Source organism: Ailuropoda melanoleuca, chromosome 13, assembly GCF_002007445.2.
Source record: "Ailuropoda melanoleuca isolate Jingjing chromosome 13, ASM200744v2, whole genome shotgun sequence".
Classification (NCBI taxonomy): domain Eukaryota; kingdom Metazoa; phylum Chordata; class Mammalia; order Carnivora; family Ursidae; genus Ailuropoda; species Ailuropoda melanoleuca.
In genome coordinates this window covers 80,323,152-80,335,822 of record NC_048230.1, presented here as the reverse complement: position 1 = coordinate 80,335,822, position 12,671 = coordinate 80,323,152, and the positions used below count along the sequence as shown (strand labels likewise).

At 42.8% G+C, this 12,671-nt stretch overlaps 1 long non-coding RNA gene across 1 annotated transcript in view; it reads right to left on the bottom strand.

The window, feature by feature from the left end:
* LOC117795573 overlaps window positions 1–12,330 on the bottom strand; it is a 57,857-nt gene extending 45,527 nt beyond the window's left edge. The window contains exon 1 of the long non-coding RNA XR_004619644.1: window positions 12,172–12,330. This is a non-coding gene — a long non-coding RNA (uncharacterized LOC117795573). The remainder of the gene's footprint in view (window positions 1–12,171) is intronic.
* Window positions 12,331–12,671: the final 341 nt, after the last annotated feature.

Here is a 12,671-nt window from a genome sequence, read left to right as displayed (position 1 = left end):
AATGGGAATCTCCACTCTTTGGAAAGACCAGTAGTGGGAAGATAGCTTCCACCATCCCCTCCAACCCTTTCTTTATTTGCCTCAGCTTAAGTACTCTGTGCGATAGGAAATAGGCAGTGAGCAATCATAACTCATCAACGCTCCCAACCCCCCTCCCCCAACTTGGTTTTTTTTCTCAGATCTGCCTGCTCCAAGCTGCAAACTTCCTGAGAAAGATTCTGTGCTTTGAGAGGGATGGGTGGAGGAGGGAGGTAGGACCTTAGTTTTCCAGCTGTTCTGTCTGATTACACATTATCTCTGCAGCCCTTTCTCCCTTGGTGGGTCCCAATGTCTAGACTTGGAGCAGAACTAGTCTGGTTCTGGCCGCTGGTCCTAACCATTTTTACCCCAGTCAGGCGAAAACAAAAAGCCTGATATTTTCATCACTAACCCCTGCTTATGTGTCCACTGGTTCATGGAGGGGAGGGGCAGCACTTAGCACCTTGATAGAACCTTGAGCAAACAGTATCTTCTCTAAGTATAGAAAATAACACCCACCACTTAGAAGGTCGCTATGCAAATTAAGGATAATACTAGTTACAGTAGGGAGCGCCTGGGTGGCTCAGTCAGTTAACTGTAAGGCTCTTGATTTCATTTGGTTCACGATCTCAAGGTCCCGGGACTGAGCTCCTTGTGCGGCTCCATGCTCAGCACTGAGTCTGCCTGAGATTCTCTCTCTCCTTCTGCCCCTCCCCCTGCTTGCACATGCATTCTCTCTCTCTAAAATAAATAAAATCTAAAAAAAAAAAATACCAGCTACAGTAAACCATAACATGATAACTAGTACATAGTAGATGCTCAAAAGATAATGTGAGTTTCAAAAACTTTCCCCAAAGAACTCTCTTAGCGTCTAGGCCTAGAATCACAGGACTTCTCCCAAAAGCAGAATCTGAGGTCATGGCCAGAAGCAGGGTTGTTCTGGGGGCCTGTTCCAACTTTGAAGAGAAATCATTCTGTGAATGCAACCTAGGAGCAACCATTTTGCAGCTCAGGTAACTCGTCCCGGCGTGTTTTATATTTACTGGTTTATGAATAAAACTCAGGGTTTTGACAATGAGGCGAGACATGCAGGAATCTTGCACTCAAGGCCGGCTGCAAGGAAGCATCTGTGTTTGCACCTCTCTGCCTGCGTACTGTGTGCACGTACAAAACACACATGCACACACACGATATTTAATAAGGAATCCAACCCTCCCCAACAAAAAAACCTAACACAAAGCTGAATACAAAATGAAGCCAACAGATGTGGCTTCAATGACATTCACTAAATAGCTTACAGCAAATTTCCTTTTCTCAAGCTAAAGAATAGCAGGGAGTTTTACATACCATCTCTTTTTAACTCCTTAAGGGGCTTACGTCCCCAGGCACCAAGCAAGAGGGGACCGGAGTTTAAAACAGAACTGAGCCTCTTGGGTCTTCAAACGCTATGCAATCCAGAGACTCAGGAGGCCACTCTAGGCAGAGATGCTGTTCAAAGGCGTTTTGTCCCGGGAAACAAACTGGGCTTGGGGCGGGGGTGGGGGGGGATGGGTTGGCCCCGTGGTGGGTATTAACGAGGGCACGTACTGCATGGAGCACTGGGTGTTATACACAAATAATGAAGCATGGAACACTACCTCAAAAACGAATGAAGTACTGTATGGTGACTAACAACATAAACAAACAAGCAAACAGCAACAACAAAAAAACAAAGGCATTTTTAAAAATCCTCCCCCAGATAGAAAAACCAAAGACTGTTGACACATTTTCCCATTTTATCATGCATGCTACACAAGCTAAAAAATAATGTGATACCAAGATCTGTGTCTTTAAGCAAACTCAACATTATAAAGAGAAAAACAAGCCTATGGCTTTCATATAACCCGCAATAAAGAACACTGGCAATCTGGCATGGCAAACGACAGCTACCAGAACATGGTAACAACAGCTTTTTCCCAGCTGCCAGAGGGGTGGAGGGAATAGCACTTGACAAGCATTAGCTCCTCTAAGTCTCATGACAACCACGTGACGTATGCAAGGCAGCTACTGCTTGCTTTTTATAGATGTGCAAACTGAGGCTCAGTTCAGGTTACGTAAATTGGTCAGGGTCATATAATTGCAGTCGCAGAAATGGGCCAAGTACGCAGCTATGTCTCTCAATCCAGTGCTCAATGAGCTTGTCTGGATACTTTGTTTCTCCTAGTTCCTCATACCACCATATCTCACCTGCCTTTTTAGCCCAGAGCACTGAGTTCTTTGGATTTTGCTGACTCGTGTTCTACACATCAGAAGCATGCTTTCAGTGAGAAGATCTCAATGGATTGTATGCAACTGATGGGAAAACTCATGGGGTGGCGGGAAAAAAACACAGACTTCGCAGTCAGAGACCAGAATTTTAAGCTCTCTTACAGTTGCCATAGAGATTCCATGAGATAATGTATGCCAGGGGTCTAGTGCACCATACCACAGTCACTCCATAAGTTAGTTATTTTTTTCTTATGGGCATCAAGTGGTATCCTTGTTCTCAGCTGGAGAAAGTAGGGTGCAGAGTAACTGACCTGTGGTTTTAGACTTGTTTCATGAGAAGGGTTGGGGAAAAAGAAATGCAAAATTCAGTCCTTAGTTGGTAACAGTTTTTTTTTTTTAAAGATAAGTGGGACTGATTTACCACATCATGCCTCAGTTTACTTTTCTCTCCTAGGCAAGAGAACACTGGATGTTTGAAAGGAAAAGTTAGAAGCTGATGTGTTTGAGGACATTTTCTGGGAGGCCAACTCAACCATGCCACCATTCTAACAGAGAAGCAGCAAGTATGTGACCCAGAAAATGAGAGTTAGCGGAAGCCACCAAGCTATCCTCTAGTGACTATGATATGTGTGGACAGCAGCTTCAAAAATATCTTTTTCATCTTCGTGAAAAGTAAAGACTTTTAGCCATATATTTTATATAGGTCAAATAGCCTGGCTTTGTATGTAAATTGACTTAAATCACTCACAGCCAATGACTTTTCATCTCTGAATATAAACCTGCTTTTGGCAACACTTGCCTTGAGAATCACCTGACTCTTCATTAGCATTTTAACCCCTGACTCATCGGTGGCGATAAAAAGAGCAGGTCAGAAAAAGAATTTGCCAAAGTTTGGCAGCTAGTTGGGGCGAACATAAGCGCTTCCTTGGGACAAAACTTCATTCCAGCATTTAGGGTAAATCTGCATTCCTGAATTGTTCTGATTGTAACATTTGGTCAATAAAAGGAGGAATTACTTACGGTAGTAGAATTCTTTTTTTTTGCAAAGGGGTGGCTGGTATTCCCATTCACTCATTCCTTTCCTGTATACGTGGTGTGTGACAGGCACTGTTACCAAGGATTCAAAGATGGTTAACATATTGCCCCTGCTCCCAAAAACTTTTATAGTCTGTTAAGGAAGAAAAATGCATATGTAATTACAAAACAATGTGAGAAATCATATAAGAGAGATGGGAGCATTGCTCATTGGTAGGAAGAGGTAAATTTCTAAAGGCAAGAGATAACGGACTAACACATAGTTCTACTTGACCCTGAATCTTTGAACCTTGTTTCACGACATGGAGTCCTCAGAGGAGGGAAGTGGATTGGCTTGGGAAGTACTATCTTTAAAAAGATGCTGCTCTTTCTCTCAGTCACCCTGTTCTTGCATTGTTCCATGACCTTTACGGTTGGGGTTAGGTTTTCTGGCCTAGGAGGTACCACGTTCCTCGACACTTTACCTGTTTTCCCCAGGGGTGGTGGAAAGAATCCATATAGGGAGAGGTCCTAATAGACTGGGATACAGAAATGCAGACATGTACTTAAGGGAAATGTTAGTGATATCCTAGGTGATTGCCATGTCCATAGAGATAAATTTACATAAGGGCATATCTTAGACGTTTACTGAATTCCTTGGTGGCCGAGGTGTTATTTATATTCTGTTTATGATGTAGCAATCTCTCTATGGATACCGACCACTCAGTAGAAACCTTCAATCAATTGCACATTTTGAACACAGAGCTAAGTTCTTTTCTAAGTTGCGTTAATATCTTAGATTCAAAAAGGAATCCTATGTGAAACATGTCTTCTAAAATAATAATACCTCAAAAGGGGATGCCCAGAAAAATGCCCTGAGGGCAGAAACAGGCATGCTTTATTTACTGCTCTATCTTCAGTAATCAGTACAGTGTTTTCCCGGTACATGGCAGATGCTCAATAAATATTTGTTGAATTAATTAATTAATGAAGAGGGCTATAATGACAGTTGATTTATGTTTGAGGAATACAGGGAGAGTCATCTTGGAACAGGAAAAAGTGGGTATATCTGGTGATTTCTCTGGCCTAAATCAGGAATACATCTTGATTTCTAATGTTACAGTGAAGTTACACGAGGCTTTCCAATTAAAATAAAAAAATTCACTCAACAGGACTATTGCATAGTCTTCCTAGCAGACTCACGGGCATGTATGTCCCTCTACTTTCTGTTTATCGATGGAGAAGTCGCAGCGTGAGTTCCTTAGAGCTGTCAGACCAATCTCGGACTAACTGCAGAGAAATTCAAGAGATACACTGCTTTGCAGTTTGTCTGTCATTATTTTTTTGAAACTGTACAAAGATGAATATGAAGAAAGGATATCAGCAATTTGGTCTGAGATTCTCCATAGGAAAGGAATTCTGTCCAACTTGGAGAATTCTCAGAGCGATAGGGAGAGATTTTGTCTGAATAGGAGTGAGGCCAGAGTGCAGGTCGACTCTGGCCTCAGGGGGGCACCTCAGAGGCTTTCATTTTCTCAAGTGCCGCAGTCAGTAAAGAATAGAAGCCACTGGCTGAAGCCTGCAGGCATGAAAAGTCATCTCCCAAGAGTTCACAATCTGTGACTGGTGGTATTTGGATATAGGAAGCGATGGGGAAGTGATGAGACCAGATGGTCATTGCGTAGAACCCACCATTTTAGCAGGAATAGAACCTTGCTCTTCAAGTGTAAAATGGACCATTTTGGAGGACGGACGAGGTGAGTCAGCAGAAAATGCAAACAGTCTCAAGTTAAGACGGGAGAGAATTCGCCATCTCTGGGTAATAGGAACCAAACCAGGTCAACAACAACAACAAAAACCCAAAAGCAGAAGAAAAGATGAGTGAGTTGTTTTAGTTCCCCCTTCACATGAAACAGAATTTGGCTTCCTTTACTAGCTAAGAGGATCATGTATATTTTCCCATGACCCCAGGAAGCAATCCATAAAGCTACTGCAGCTGTCATGCAACATTGCCATTCACTTCGAATTTCTCGAGAGTGATCGTTAAGCGTTTCAAAGGAAACACGAACCCTTCAACAGGATTGTCCCCCATCTCTTTTAGGGAATACAGATTTGTTCTTATCATCGGTTTCTCACTCCTGAGGCTAACCTCTGAGAGTCAGCAGTAAGAAAATCAGTTAGGATCTCCTCTTGTAATACCATGCTTTACTCTAGTAAAAAGCTGTTCAAATGCTGCAGTAGGAACGGGATTGTAGCAACAAGGAGAACATGGCTTTTCGGGAACACGGGACTTGAATTCACACGTGACACTGAGTTTAATTAATAAACATTGTACTGCCGGCTGCTGGCCTCTGAACTGTAAATCTGAGGCTCTAAGGCTTCCCCTTCTCCTTGTCCCTTGACCTTAAAGCTTTTTTTGAAACGCTATTTTATCTCCCCACCCCTAGCCCATCCATCAAACTTGATTAGTTTTTGAGCTAGCTACTAACATCATGTGATTCAGATCAGAAGGCACTGTTATATTTTAAGTACTTAAGAGCTCACAGAATCTATGGAAGTGTTTTCGTTTTTCCAAGTGGCAGAAGAAGAAACAGGAGAAATGAAGAAATAGTAGCTAATAAATTGCTTTACATTGGACACAGGAGATCATTAAGAGGGGTCTAGAAAGGGATAAAAAACAACCACCAGTTAATAGGTTGGAAAAAGAAATATAAGAAGTTTAGGCAGGTTGTAGGAAATAGTCTGTGCCAGACAGCAATACATCTGATTGAGAAGGATCCCCAAAACACTGAGGGCTCAGCTCAGGGCTTTAAGGAACAAGCCAGGATTTCTTAAGTCTGACTGTAAAGACTTCAGAAAGATGATGTCAAAGAAATTATTGGGAGGGGGGAAAGGGAAAGAGAGAGAGGGAGAGCGAGACTGAAGAGGAGGGAGGCTGTGGATATAAATTAATCTTATAATAGGGGAAGGAATCAGCTGAGATCAATAGGTCACTGGACCCAGACCTATTACCCAGAGTTTTCAGCACCGATTTCATTAACTTCTGAATGGTAGGGATATTGGAAAATATTAGTCCAGTTCTGTCATTCTACAGATGAACAAACTGAGTTCAGTGGTGGTTGAGAGGCTTATTTAAAGATACTGTGATTCCCAAACAGGAAATTACAAGCAGATGCTTCAGGGCTAGAACCGGGTCTCCTGGCTCCTGATCGGCAGCATCCTTGCCGTCATGCCCTGCAGCCCAACTGAGGGAGGAAAGATATTGGAAAATGAATCATGTACATTCCCTGTGCCTGACTTGACCAATACGAAGCATGTGGATGATGCAAGACGTTGCATAACAGACAGTTAATAGCTTATTCTCTAGACTCAGTGATCAAATTTATTTTTTTTAAGATTTTATTTATTTATTCGACAGAGAGAGAGAGAGCCAGCAAGAGAGGGAACACAAGCAGGGGGAGTGGGNTAGACAGTTAATAGCTTATTCTCTAGACTCAGTGATCAAATTTATTTTTTTAAAGATTTTATTTATTTATTCGACAGAGAGAGAGACAGCCAGCAAGAGATGGAACACAAGCAGGGGGAGTGGGAGAGGAAGAAGCAGACTCCCAGGGGAGCAGGGAGCCTGACACGGGGCTGGATCCCAGAATGCCAGGATCACGCCCTGAGCTGAAGGCAGGCACTTAAGGACTGAGCCACCCAGGCGCCCCCAGAGTGATTGAATTTAAATCCTGGCTCTGCTCTGTGAGCTTAAGCAAGTTTCTTAGGCTTTCCTTGCCTCAGTTTGCTCATCTGTAGAATGGAAATAATAATAGTACCCTAATTATAGGGTTTTTATGAAGATTCAGTGAACTAATACAAGTAAAAGCTTTTACAACCAGTGGCTCACTCCGCCATAGGCCTATTCTGATTAATCATGGCTTTGGGTATCTCTGTTCTACATCAGACCTATGGCTTATGAAATGTTGCCTAATATCATATATGAACTCATCCTATAACTGTGGTTTGCATTATTCATTTAGAAATCAGAAACTGGTTGTACTTTTATATTGGGTGAAAAGCTTTGAAATCCTTGTGAAGAAAATTATGTAGAAATGAGCAGCTATTACCATTATAGCAGTGACAGTAATTCTGATACTGCAGCTAGAGTTCTCTGGAAATTTCTTTGAAATCTCTTTCCCCTTTTACAATTGTTTTTTAAAGCTCTTTCTCCACTCACCATGTCCTGCTACACGTCAGTGCTATGCAGTGTCTCCTCCCTCCCTCTTGATACTTGCAAGGCCCTTTGCAATCAGTTTAAGAACCACCAGTTTGACCTCCTCTGAAACGTCACGATTTCCAAACTCCCCCCAGGGGATCATCTTGGAAATCAACATGTTATCCTAAGGATGTCTCACCTGCCAGTGTTTTGGTGAAGAACGGATGAGGATAGTCCCTTGACACTTCCAAGAGAGAACTGAAATAGCAACAAGATCTATGTCTGGAACTGCCACTTATTCCTCCACACGGAGCCACTGACTATTTCCGTTCGGCAGTTCTGACAGCATTTGGAATTTTGAAGCTCTGCTGACAGAGTAGTAACCACAAGATTAAAAATGAAATAGGTATAGTTCAGACCTCGAGCGAGTCCTGGAGTGAGGGTACTCAGCAAAGTCAGAGAGGGTGGTAGGTAAAGAAATACAATATTCTGTCTACCTCACTTCAGTTTTCCAAAATTTTACTATAGCCTTCCCCCCGCGGCCCCCCCCCCAGTTTTAGCTACTTGGGGCTGGCTGTAGGTGTCATGTTGCCCGAAACACGCACAGAAAAGCTGGCCTCTGTTTTCATCCAGCCAGCCAGTGTCTGTGACAAGGGAGAATACTCCAAGGGTGCGAGACAGTGTTCTGCACGTGTATCATGCAAGTGTACCTTCTGGGTACCGCTCATGCCTGGCTTCTTGACCCGCTTTGCAATCTTTCTGGTAGGTGCTCATCTTGAATAATTTGTTCTAGTCAATAATGAAAATTTGAAACTTACAATTAACTTCTGGGCAGGATTCGTAAGTCCATGTGTATCCTGAGAAGGGATCTTAAAAGATGCCTAAATGAGGACTGATTTTTTTTTCTTCTAATAATCATCCTTTACACCAATTTACTCCCCTCTCTTTCTGAAAGAAGGCAAATGTAATCCCTTCTGGGAACAGGAGTTTTCAGTTGTTAAAAAGGACCTGGTTACTTTATTATATCAGCTTTTGCTCTGAAATCAACTTAAGAAAATAATGCACGAAACCATCAACTTGGTATTCAAGGCCTTCCATGGAAGGCTTCAAGTCTCTGTTCTAGCATATTCCCCAGCATAAGCTTCTCACTACCCAAATGGATGGATATTTGCTGTCCATAACCTGCGCTTGCCTTACTTGTAGTTCTGCCTATGCTGTAACTTTTACTCAGCAGATCTCCCCCATTTCTCCAACCTCCAGAAACCAGCTGATGTACTGCCTCCTTGCTCAGATCCTTCTAGTCCAATGCAATATTGTCCTCCTTAGAGTTTACCTTCCTTATTTCTGGTCACATTCACTGGGCAAATTATTATATATTCCCTTCGTGATTTTTCTTCCACTGTTTTATTGTATTTTATTCTGGTATTATTTATTAATTTTTGTTGTTGATTGTTTTTACTAAGATTACTACATGCTAAACTTATTGAGGTCAAAGACCACATAAGCATGAGACTTTACAACCTCCATGGGGTTCATTTATGTATCTGGTGCTCACTGATTGGTCAATATCTTCCTATCACGTTGGTCCCTGCTGACAAGGGATGACATGGCAGAAATGTATCTACGCTGAGGCTGACAACACCAATTCGTTTACCTTTATAGAATTGAAAAGCAGTTCCATAATGTGAGAAAAATTGTTTATTCATAGTATACCATATAAAAAGCAGATTTATCTATTTTTATCCTTCACGTCTCCTGTCTCAATCTCTTTCTCAAGTTATCTCATATTTCTACTAATCATCGAAACCTACATGTTCTGCCGAAGGCTGGCTGCTAAGGGAAGAGGTGCCACTGGCAGAAATATCAGTCTTCAGGGCGATAACCATCACTCTGGGGTTAACTCTTAGAGTTTAGGAATGTCTTTAGATAAGCTAATTAAGGGGCAGTTTATTGTGTTTGTGCACATGTGGTTGTGCATGTTTAACAAAGTAGGAATAAAATTGTAAATTCTTGGGAGATTTTACCATGGAGAGGTTAAGAGGATTATAAATTGTTTCTGAATGCCAAGGTGATAATGCAGAAAATGCCAATGAACAAACAAGCAGGTACCATCAGAGGGTCTGCTTGAATGTTTCCTGGCACATCCTGATGTCCATCTGCTCCGGCCTCTTCTTGCCGTATTGCCCTGGATGTTTAAAATTTAAAATAGAAAATCTCTTCATTTTTTTTGCCTGCAGTTTATCAATAATATAAATGTTAAATTCATGCTACAATTATGTTTTTCTCTAATTTCTCAGTAAGCTGTTTTAGAATTAGCTCCATAATTGTGCACATCGCCACTTTTTTCCAGATCTTTGCCCTTTGCCAGCTTCACTGCAGTCTTTTACCTCCACCCTCATCCCCTCCAGTCTTCCACTAGCAAACAAACTCAGCAGTAATTACTAATGTCCAAGCACGTAATTCCGGCAGCGTTAGGCTTTTTCATTTGACGCAACTACGCAGAGCTGTCTGGACATGCAGCATGAAGTTAAAGCATTTTTAAAGACTCCTACCCATCTCTTCTCCCCTCCTGCCGTCACTAAAACACAGTTATTTATTTCGTTTGCGGATTGCAGAGTTATAAAATTTTTCCATGCAGTTATGTACCCCTGAATATTAATTTTACATCCATATACAGTAACAGATCAATATATACTCATATGGAAACACATGGTTATCCATGAAATTGAAAAAAAATTAGGAAATAAATAAGTGGGAATGAAAGTACCTCCTCTATATGGACAAGGCATTTTAGTAGCTCTAGTATAGAAACGATAGGAGTTATGACTTACAAAAACAATCCAAGATCTTATTGTGAGGCTTTTCAAGGATCATGACAGTGTTTCTTTCAATGCGTTGCATAGATTCCTACATATGACGCTGTTACTCTTATTTAACAACTATTCAAATAGTACAGTTTTGCTCCTGGTCATTTTATGCCAATTTTAGTTATATCAAACAGCAGGAAATATCCTTGTGGTAATTTTTGTTCACTCAGAGGCCCCAAGCCTCAGAGTAGAAAATGGTTAAAGTACTTATCACTGTCTCAGCAAAATCCCGCAGTGCCGTAATAGAAATTGCAGCAGATCTTTAGGTCAGAGGCCGGTTTCAGTCTAACACCTGCATTACCCTGAAGGACACAGTTGGATTTTCCTGAGCAAAACCAGTCTTAATGATGTCCAAATCAGAAACTATTCAGCCTGAGATAACTAATGTCTATAGGAAATACGTCCCCTCACCCTGAAACCGTGGCCAAAAAGATTAAATCTATACCCTGTAGGACCTGTAATATTTCTCAGAGATGTATTTTTGTGAGTGTGTGCTTATGTTCATGCCTAATTACAAGGATGAGGAAGAAGGGAGAAGAAGAGGGATTCATTCTTAAAGTTGATTCTGCTTAGTTCAACTACTCCCATATTTTTTTTATCAACTAGAAATACATGTAGAAATATATTACTCCTGTAAACAGATCATGTTGGTATCTTCATATATACCTCATTCATGCCCACCCAAGGTCTGCAGACAAATATACTCTGTGTTAAAAACAAAACCAAACAAAACCCTTGATATCCGACTAGAGAATGAATGCAGATTTTAAAAAAATAAAAATGTGTTTATTTTCTAACTAAAAAAGGGGAAGAGGGTAACATGAAAATTTCCACAAGTAGACTTATTTTTTTGAAGCTATGAAGGAGCTGAGGGCCTGCAAAGGAGTCCTGTGGGCAGGATTTATTTTTTTCTTTTTAAAAATTGTTGACCTACTATGCCTTCTCTTTTAGGGAGTCTCTGTGAGACCGGGGTCTCAGAGAGGCAATTTGTCCTCCAGCCCTGAAGACCCAGCTCTGGCCAGGCATCTGCTGCGGCGCTGCTGCCGGACCGCTGTCCGCGGTGCTGAAAGGTCGAGAGCGCCCGCGAGGTCCCTCGGTATTGCTGTCCAGGGTGCTGACTGCGGGCCGCCGCAGTCCCCCAGGCGAGCCCACCCCCGCCTGCCCTCCGCAGAGCCCTCCCACACAGCACGGCCCGCCCGCCTCCCGCCAGCCTGCAGTTGACGTGGAGCAGGCGGCATAAATCAAGTCCGCGGGGCATGGAGGCTGCTGTTGCTGCTGCAGCTCGGCTAGCCCGGGGCGGGAACTCCCCCTTCTGCTATCGCCTCCCCAGCGCCCACAACCTGCCTTCTCCCTAATTCTTCCCTGGATAATAGCGCCTTAACGACAATAGTCAAAATAACAGGATCAGAACGACAGTGTTTGTTTTGGTCTACAGAAAAAACAAAACAAAACAAAACAAAAAACAACCAAAAACGCCAAACCAAAACAGCAGCCTAAACATCTCTGAAAACTGCATCGCAAAATGGAAGAGAGAGTGCCACTACTGTTTCGAAAGAGTAAGTTATTATTCGGTTCGTATCCTTGCGCTTCCTCCCCATCGCTCCATCTGCAGTGTCCCCATTCCTCCCTTCCCCAAGCAGCTCACCTCGAAAATACTTTATAAAGCCCCAGACCGGAGCTATCCCAACGCGCACACACGGAATACCGCACCCTAGGTGCACAAATACTTGTATTTGCCCAAGCTCACTTGGTCTCCCTGGCTGTGGTCCCCTCTGGGTATGCAGCCATCCAAAGCCTGAACCACGACCCGAGGTGGAGGCTCCTTACCTTGGCTTCTTCAGAGGGCGGTGTTCGCCCGGTCCCTTGCAGGTTCCAAGTGTGGAGGAGCCGCCAAGCAGGGAGGGAAGGAAAGACAGTGCCTGACCTCCCCGAGGTTTCGTCTTCAATGCAACGTGAGCTCTGCCCTCATCAAAGATGGCCGTCCCTTTTGACGTCAGCAGCTTTTAATAGCCCTCTCCAAGGAGGGGCGGGGAGGAAGTGTGTTGAGGGGAGGGCGGAGGGAGGATGGAGGCTGGCGGTGGGAGGGGAGGAGCCGAGTTGTGCGGAGCGCTTGACTCAGCTCCCTGTGCGCTTTACTGCAAACCTTTGTATTTTAGTCTTTTATAAACACCTCAACGGGACGATTCTTATGACTCCATTTTAACACCCGGTGTCAGGCAAATACATTTATCTTGCGACTGGTTTTCTGATATTCTTTATGTGTGTATGTAAATGTATATATGTAGGTGTGTGTGTGTTGTTATATATGCGACATATATGCGATTATA